Below are 10,268 nucleotides of genomic sequence, written 5' to 3' on the forward strand. Positions count from 1 at the left end.
TCGGCTGTTTGAGCCGATTATTGGACGAAAACAGTGTAGTGTGTACCCAGCTTTACTCTCCTTAAATACAGCCTTAGACTTTTTTTATCCTTGAGAAATTTAACATTTTAGTCCTCACAATTCTCTTTTGTTTACTCCCTCCCCTTTTGACTTACACTCTAACCCCTTTGCTCTTTATCTGTAACAGGGAATCCAGCTGTTCAAGCCCAAAAAAGGACTACTTATATTGTTCAAGGGTTCAAAACGATTATAAAGTGGTAATTGCCTATCTGAATTCCCATTCCTAAGGTAGTTTTGTTACATATATATATGACTTTTAAAGTCATCTCTATGTAAATGATTTTCCCAAAGGTTTTTGTTCTGTTCAATTTATATCTGTGATTCTGTACTTTTTCCCCAAGGTTTTGGATGATAATATCCTAAATCTTTTATTATATACCCTTTGTATTTAACACCTTCTTTTAAAAGATTAGAACTTTCCCCATAGGAGTCGCTTTCTAATACTGTAGTTAAAATGTTGTTGGACACCTTATGACTTACATTATTCAAATTATGGACAAAATAAAGAAAAAAATCCCCCACAGCACTGCTGTGAACTAGAAAAAGAGCTGCTATTCTGCTTCTACATAAAAATGCAGAATTCTCAGTTACACATCCCATCAAAATGCTTCTGTTAATAGGGTGGCCCTAACTCTGAACAATGAGAGCCCCTAATATTGGGTCTTACATTCATGTGTTTTTGAGGGCTAACTTACCACGAGTGCAATCCTGAGCTCTTGGTTAGCAGAGTTATAAACTGGTAGAAGGTGCCGAGTGCAATCCTGAGCTCTTGGCACTCTACTACCTGAGTGCAATCCTGAGCTCCTGACACTCTGCTACCCAAGTGCAATCCTGAGCTCCTGACACTCTGCTACCCGAGTGCAATCCTGAGCTCTTGGCACTCTGCTACCCGAGTGCAATCCTGAGCTCTTGGCACTCTGCTACCCGAGTGCAATCCTGAGCTCCTGACACTCTGCTACCTGAGTGCAATCCTGAGCTCTTGGCACTCTGCTACCAGATTATAACTCTGCTAACCGAGTGCAATCTTGAGCTCCTGACACTCTGCTACCCAAGTGCAATCCTGAGCTCCTGACACTCTGCTACCCGAGTGCAATCCTGAGCTCCTGACACTCTGCTACCCGAGTGCAATCCTGAGCTCCTGACACTCTGCTACCCGAGTGCAATCCTGAGCTCCTGACACTCTGCTACCCGAGTGCAATCCTGAGCTCCTGACACTCTGCTACCCGAGTGCAATCCTGAGCTCCTGACAATCTGCTACCCGAGTGCAATCCTGAGCTCCTGACAATCTGCTACCCGAGTGCAATCCTGAGCTCCTGACAATCTGCTACCCGAGTGCAATCCTGAGCTCCTGACACTCTGCTACCCGAGTGCAATCCTGAGCTCCTGACACTCTGCTACCCGAGTGCAATCCTGAGCTCCTGACAATCTGCTACCCGAGTGCAATCCTGAGCTCTTGGCACTCTGCTAACCAAGTCCAATCCTGAGCTCCTGACACTCTGCTACCCGAGTGCAATCCTGAGCTCTTGGCACTCTGCTACCCGAGTGCAATCCTGAGCTCTTAGCACTCTGCTACCCGAGTGCAATCCTGAGCTATTGGCATTCTGCTACCCGAGTGCAGTCCTGAGCTCTTGGCACTCTGCTACAAGATTATAACTCTGCCATCTGAGTGCAATCCTGAGCTCTTGGCACTCTGCTACCCGAGTGCAATCCTGAGCTATTGGCATTCTGCTACCCGAGTGCAGTCGTGAGCTCTTGGCACTCTGCTACAAGATTATAACTCTGCCATCTGAGTGCAATACTGAGCTCTTGGCACTCTGCTAACCAAGTCCAATCCTGAGCTCCTGGCACTCTGCTAACCAAGTCCAATCCTGAGCTCCTGACACTCTGCTACCTGAGTGCAATCCTGAGCTATTGGCATTCTGCTACCCGAGTGCAGTCGTGAGCTCTTGGCACTCTGCTACAAGATTATAACTCTGCCATCTGAGTGCAATACTGAGCTCTTGGCACTCTGCTAACCAAGTCCAATCCTGAGCTCCTGACACTCTGCTACCTGAGTGCAATCCTGAGCTCTTGGCACTCTGCTAACCGAGTGCAATCCTGAGCTCTTGGCACTCTGCTACAAGATTATAACTCTGCTACCCGAGTGCATTCCTGAGCTCCTGACACTCTGCTACCCGAGTGCATTCCTGAGCTCCTGACACTCTGCTACCCGAGTGCATTCCTGAGCTCCTGACACTCTGCTACCCGAGTGCATTCCTGAGCTCCTGACACTCTGCTACCTGAGTGCAGTCCTGAGCTCCTGACAGACCTAGCACTAGTTCAAAGCCTAGAAAAGAAGAGATTCTCTTATTCTGAACTTTTGTCACACATTAGCTAAGGTTAAGCTTTATGTTTTACTAGCTGCTGTATTCGTGTAGAGCAGTGGTCAGGGAACAGGGGTAAATTACCCCAAATGGGGTAAAAATGAAATTCCTGGGGGTAATGCTGCCGATTCACATGCTGTCAGCTGGATTGTAGACCCCTTTAAATGTGAAATTGCTGTTGTACCAGAAGAGCCTCAAGGGTTTGCAGAGGCACTTCTTGAGCTTCGCTGCAATAATGAAGCACGTATTGCATTTGAAAACAAAGCAGATCTGTCATATTTTTGGATGTCAACAGCTGTAAAGGCATTCAAAATTGCACATGAGGAGGCAGTCAAAATGTTGCTGCCTTTTGCAACAACCTACCTTTGCCAACAAGGATTTTCCACTTTAACGAACATAAAAACAAAGCAGAGAAATCGATTGGATGCTGAAGACTGTATCCAAATTGCACTGACATCAAAATGCCCCAATATTGATGCTCTCGTATCAAAAATGAAGCAACATCATTTCTCCAAAACCTGAAGTTTTGAAGTTGAAGCTTTCAAAGAAATTTTCAATAGATTCAAGAAAATTTTGAATTCCAATAATTAATAATATATTATTTCTCTCCTTTCAAATCAAGGGGGTAACCTCGGCGTATCTAAATATATTTGGGGGTAAAAAAGTTCCCTGACCCCTGGTGTAGAGAAAATGACGACATAAAGTAAAATTTCTCACTGCAATTATTTTATTGGCATAGAACTGCTTGTTGCTCTATTCAAGTAGAACTATAACACCTATTATACAACTCCTTGTAGGAGGCACATATGCATGTGTTTGGAAGTGATACATTTTAATTTCCTCTTTCTCCTCCATGGCACCAAATACTAAGGGGTTAATCCTCCCTTCCAGCTGAGACAGAAAAAAAACCCTCTCCAGAAATGTAATAAGGCACTTCCCCTTCCTTCTGGAGTTGTCTTTTCCATAGTTCTCAATCTAAGTTCAGGTACAAGCTTCTAGTTACTTTTTACTATTTAGTTACTGAAGCTATCCAATACTATATGGCCAGTACTTGTGAGGGGGAAGTGGGGGGAGAAGCCAAAATATGGAAAATGCTCCTCCCAGCTTGGCATCTAGGATGCTAGGCCACAGTCAACGTTTGTCACATGTCAGAGGACATGTGAGTGCTGGCACATGAGGTCACATGCATGTAACACGACACACCAATGTGGCGGCCGTGCATGCCAGGATAAGCCGGGCCTGTGGAACCACAGGAAACTCCCAATTATTTGGCCCACACTAAACTCCCTAATATTCTTGCAACCCCCCACTACCACCAGACTCCACACCTGGTGCATATAGAGTAGGCGTATTTAGAGCAATTTCACACAAGGTACAGCACATGAAGGCACTGATGCCGTACGATGAAACAGGTTCTAGATCTTTGTATTGATTCTAAGGGGAGATGTGTTGAGGTGTGAACACATTTGGGAATTTTTTCAAAATGTGTAAGGAAATGAACAATTAAAATTACACAGTTGAACAAACAGGGAACATCCTCTGATGCTTGCCAATCACTAACTTCACCTGCTGCAGACAGCACTTATTTCACTATTCTGGAGTTTGTAACTTGGTAATTATATCTTTGTTTTCTCTCTTTATTTCCATCTCTCAGTTGATGTGACAACACTGCTCCTACTGTATGCCATATGATGATGTATCACACAGCAGTTTGATGTTAGGCTAGCAGCAGAAATTATGAGGTGTTCAACTTAAAGTGACAGTTTTTTTTATTTATAACACAATTGATCAGCAATAAATAGTATATGCAAAGTATCACATGGAGGCTGTCAGATGCAGACTATCAAGTTCAAAATCATGCAGATTTATCAGGTTCAGAATTAGATGCAGATTATCAGGTTCAGAATTAGATGCAGATTATCAGGTTCAGAATCAAAGGCAAAAATGCAGGATACAGAAAGTCCCAATATCACAACAGGAGATTAACCCAAATCAGCAGACATTGGAATGTCGCTTATCAACAGTGTATTATAAGGTCCTGAGTATCCGAAGTATTCTGAGACAGACCAAGAGTCCCTCAGAACAGTTGGCCAAAACAGCACTTGAAGCAATACAAAAGTCAATGCATAGTCTTGTCACTCCAGTTGTATTAAGTGGAGGTGCACATTGATGGTCAGGATGCAGGACAGAATGGACGTGGAGAAGCTGAACTCCAGAGAGATGTACCACCAGATGTCAGCAAACAGAATGAGTTGTATAAATTATAATGGTACCGCAGTTGCAGCTTTCTTGGGACATCACCACCTCAGCCAGGAATGGAGCGCTGAGTATTTGGCAGCCAGGCAGGTAACAGGAGCACAAATGGTCAGACATATCCAGGAATGAGAAACAATCATCGTCAAATGTAGTCAGGGATCAGAACCAGACACAGGTTAATACAGCACAGGAATTAGGATGCTACTGCTAGAAGCCTAACGCTATCACTGGCAAAGATGGAGAGTCAGTACAGGCCTTATATAGTGCAGGTAACCAAACCGGATAATGGAGGCAACACACCTGCTATGCAAATCAGTCTAGTTGAAAGTAAGAAACTCACACAGGGAAACAAATAATAGAATTCTGCTTCTAACATTTGATACGCTGATAACATCAAGATACGCATTTCGCATATTCGTATGGATTGTATCAAACAAGTTTTCCACAAATTAAATGCAAACATGCATAATTGCTAAATTAAGATTAATTATAAAGTTCAGAGACAGTTTTGGCCTGGTATCTTGTATTACCTGTTTGCACTTTTATAATCTATGCTTTCATTATCAGATTAAAAAAAAAAGATTATGAAAAGTTATTTGTAAATCTTTAGACCTTGTACAAATAGTTTATTCTGCTGATACAGTAAATCATGTAGAGAGATATCAAGGACATAATAAAAAAGTAAATGACCAATTACATAAGATATTATCTTGGAAAAAGCATATTATGCAATAAAAATGGAATTAAACATGAAAAATTAACTACTTCTAATAAAGCACTGTACCACAGTAATAATTTCATGGTTTTAAACAGGTTACATATGTATTATATATTAACTGTATTATATGATAACTAATCTCACATATTTTTACTCGCCAGCCATATTCCCCTAAAGTAGCAGATCTATGGGTGTCCCTTAATAGAAACCCCCGAATTTTGGGAGTACTGATCCCTCTTGGCACTGCACTGAATGTGTCCACAACATAAATGGGAGATTAGACCGACTCTGCAACCAGCACCTGTAATAAAAATATAATCCTGGGCTGGCGCGGGCTGGCAAAGTTCAGCCCGGGGGGCGCACAGGCAGCCGCATCACATGAAATGCGATGCGGCTGCATCATCGATGACGCGGCCGCATCGCGTGTCATGTGATGTGGCCGCCTGTGCGCTGACGCGGCCGCATCACATGTCTTGTGATGCGGCCGCTTGTAATATTCATGAAATATTGTATTCAACGGGGGGTGGCCGGCCCAAATAGCTGTCAGACTGAGCGGCCCGGGGGGCCTGCCCCTGATCCTGGGAGTAAAAATTAATTTATGACTATTTTACTGAAAAGCTTTAAAGTACTGGGATCTGCCATGATCCCTCCACCACCCCTGAAAAAGGACACACTGTAGTCTATATGCTCAGATGACAGAACATTCCTGCTTCCGATAGCAAAAACATTATAAAAAGAATCTAAATAAAGCATACAAGTAAAAAAAAAAAAACATTTTTATCTAGCTGTGCTTTGAGCTCACTGAGTTACTGTGCTTATTGTTTACTGTACTGTGCTGTCTCCAGGGCTGGATTAACCATAGGGCTAACTGGGCTACAGCCCAGGGGCCTATGTCATCCAGGGGGCCCTTGAAGTGCTCAGCAGCAGTATTGATCGGTCGGGGGCAGGGGCGCCCCCGGCGCGATCAGTGCTGCTGAGCACTTTCACTGCGGTCCTTCTCCGGCGCGCTGTAGTCTCCTTACTGAGGAGATCTCGTGAGCCTCACTCTCACGAGATCTCCTCAGTAAAGAGCGTACAGCGCGCAGTAGAAGAAGGTAAATGCTGGGGGGGGGGGCGCGGGCAGCTCGGATCACGGGGGAGGGCCCTCATGGGGGAATGAAGGCCCCCTTAGCCCAGGGGCCTCCTTTCCCTTAATCCGGCTCTGGCTGTCTCACCTCGTATTGTAATTTCGTTTGTCCCTGTGCGGCGCTACGGACACCTAGTGGCGCCTTATAAATAGAAAATAATAATAATAATAATTAATAACATAGTGCTGAACTGCTTAGTTCACCTATATGGTAAACACAGCCCTGAGCATGTTGAGCAATGGTTTACATGAGTAGATCCAACTGTTGTCTGCAATGCATCTTCTGTTACAATGTACAGTATATCAGAAATATGTAAAATTTATATTTCAAAAAGTGAATGTAAAATAAAAATATATGTCTGCCCTCAGTATTCAAGCATGTTTATCTAATGATGCGGTCTTTAGGACCCACATCTCCTTGAGGAATCCTATTATGTATGTCATTTAAATTATCTCTGAACCCTTGGCCTGACAATCATAGCATGTTGAAATTAAAAAGTAATGAAGGGGAAAGACATTTGTGGGAATGAAAATTTGAGTAGCTCTCTTTAAGACGTTATTCGTTATATAATACTAACCTAACACCAAGGGTCTCCAGGAAAATCTAAAATGAAAACTTTTAACACATACATACATACAAAAATAACATTATATGTATAGCTATGAAATCCTTGTAAAAGGTAAAGGAAAGTAGGAACTGATAATCTGATTTATCTTGATTTCCAGTTTCCGTAACTGGGCTGAATGAATTAACTGGAGTCAAATGCATTTCTTATGTCAATTAACCAATTCAGCTCAGGTCTCTGCAATTGGATAATAGGAAGGATAACACATTATCCTAACACTGTTATGAGATAGGGGCATTTACTTTTACTACAATGCCCTGCATGATAGTAGTGCCCGAGCAGGCTATTGGCCCCCCTGCAAGTCACATTATGGGGTACATTTAATAAGCTGCGCTTCCTTGGAGATTTGTAAATCGCCACAAATCACCAGCGGTTTTCAGCTCCAAAGCACACGGTCTAAAAATCCTGCGGATGGTTTGATGTGCGGGTTTGGAAACCGCAGACTCATAAATTGCACAGTTTCTAGACTTACCATTTGAAAGGAATCGGGATGGTAGTTTCAAATCATGGCTTTCTTAATATGCTATGCTCTGTGCTATTTGGTCTTTTGTAAGTCTGTCGGTTTACAAACCGCACAAAAAAATGCTGTCAAGCATATGTAACCCTCTATCTGGAAACAATTTTCCACGCTTTCTTATAAATCAATATGTATCTTTCAAGAGATTTATGGGTCTATTTATGACAATGCGATCAGCTATAAGCCCAGAGAAAATAGCCATTGCTCAATTTATGAAGGGGTTAACGTAGGAGAAACCGGAGATTTCTCCCACCTTAACCACTTTTCGTGGGTTACCACAGTCCCCATAGAATCCTAGTAATTTCTAACTCCATCTAAGGATGGTGTTAGCTTACCTGTCTCTGTGGGGTGCTCTGAAGCCTGGATTGACATGACATGATCCCCCACCGGGTACAATCATAAGCGCATGCGCAAACTGTAACCGTGCATATACATTGCACCTTTAGCTTTTACCAGCAGAGTTAGGCTGCCGGTGTACAGTAAAAACTGTTCGCACAGTAAGGGGGGGGTCTTCGCAGGAGCCCTGGCTTAATCATTTGCAGCGATACATAATGAGTGATACCACTGCACAATGATAAATAGACCTCTTGCAGCTCTTTCCTGACTTTAGTCAAGTAATCTTAAAGTGGAACTAAGCCGTCCTCCCCTTTTTATCCACAAATGTATTTAGAAATTGCTCAAGTATTTCTATAAAACTTCATCCCATACACCTAAAGGTAAAGGTATCAAGCTGCAAGTTTCTGGAAGGTTTGAAAAGTGGAGATGTTGCCTATAGCAACCAATCAGACTCTAGCTTTAATTTTGTAGAATGTACTAAATAAATGATAGTTAGAATCTGATTGGTTGCTATAGGCAACATCTTCATTTTCAAACCTGCCAGAAACTCTCAGCTTGATACATTTACCCTCTAGTCACTGACTTATATGAATAAAATGCCTGTTAACAGCAATGTACAGTAGTTGCATATGTTTTACTTGAAGATTGCAAATGATGCAAAACAGGATACATTTATACCTTTTATCTACAAATAAGTAAGTGTGGTTTTAGCATTATTGTCTTGGCTTCTGTTCTGTTTAATTTCTCTATTTTGTAGCTTCCATTCTTCTTCCTTGTTCTTCCTTTTTCTTCTTCCAGATTACATATTTAATTATTTGCAAAGTTTCGCTTTTATTGGGAACATTGTGTATTATAAATAACTTGGGGCATGCAGAAATACCCTATAAGCTATAATGCACAACTGAAAAATAGTAACTGTAATAAAGTCTCCAGGATATGATACGTACATTTATTCGATGAGCACACAGTTACATTTATGGCAACTGTATCTATATTTTCTAATCATCTTTTGTACTTTTATTACGTATTTCATGTAAAAGTTCTTGCCAAATCCAATAATACTAAATGTTTTACAGCAGAGCAAATCCCTCTATAAACAGGGTTAAACTGTAACTTAGGCCGGCAATTATAAATGAGATCGGACTTTGCCTTTTGTTTCAATGACTATAACACTTTCCTTCATTATCATTTATCTCCGTAAGTATCTCTAAAGATCTTCATAAAATGTTGCCACATATTGTCAGGACTTTGGATAGTGAATAGGTCATAGCAAGGTTACTTGTGACCATATGGCAAATTTCTCTTATAATGTGGTATATTTAACCCCTTTTTATCCTCCCCATATTAAATCCTTTTGTATTGTTCCTCAGCACTACAAGATATAGATCTACGTTCCAAAAGCAAGCAGGTGCTTTTCTAACCCTCTTCCCGCCAGACTAAAAGAGAACCATGTCCCAATTCAGAAATATAACTCTATTACATGTAACCACCATTAAGGGGTGACCTAATCAAGGTAAACTCTGTACCCCTGCATGGGTCTGTCATCCCTTAATCCCACTGTTTGCTGTTGCAGTGTATTTGAAATTTAAAAATACTAAATTATTAAAATGTAATCACAAATTTTTATTCCTGGCTCTATAGCAGGGGTAGGCAACCTGTGGCTCTCCAGGTGTTGTGAAACTACAAATCCCAGCATGCCTTGCCACCTATCTGCTGGTTATCTACTGGCAAAGCATGCTGGGACTTGTAGTTTCACAACACCTGGAGAGCCGCAGGTTGCCTACCTCTGCTCTATAGCTTTGTCAGCGCTTGCATGAAGTAGACGTATTTGGTAGCCCTTTATGTGGGAGAACGAGCAAATGCCATTTTGGATTACGGTTCTGGAAAAGCACTAATTGCGCAATGTGAATGAGTAACTATAGGATGTGCACAGGCAGGCTGAGCTGCGGGGCAGGGTGGCATGTGCACCCGGCCCAGTAACATAGTGGGCTACCTTAGGCTGGGTCACTTGGCCACCTGCATTTTTATTCCTAATAGGCTGCTGAGTCGAGTCTAGCCCCCCAGGCTAAAATTTCCCAGTCCTTCCCTGAGGATGTGTCATGGTGAAGTGTGTTATTGTTCATGCTGCATGTGTTTCCTGGTGTTCCCTATACAATGATCATAAAATAAAGAGAAATATTGGCACAATTGTTAGTTCCAAACAAAAGATATAAAAATTCACCAGGGTAGACCATACTTGCCTATTCTCCTGGATTATTTTGAGTTC

The sequence above is a fragment of the Mixophyes fleayi genome, chromosome 6, assembly GCF_038048845.1.
Source record: "Mixophyes fleayi isolate aMixFle1 chromosome 6, aMixFle1.hap1, whole genome shotgun sequence".
Taxonomy (NCBI): Eukaryota; Metazoa; Chordata; class Amphibia; order Anura; family Limnodynastidae; genus Mixophyes; species Mixophyes fleayi.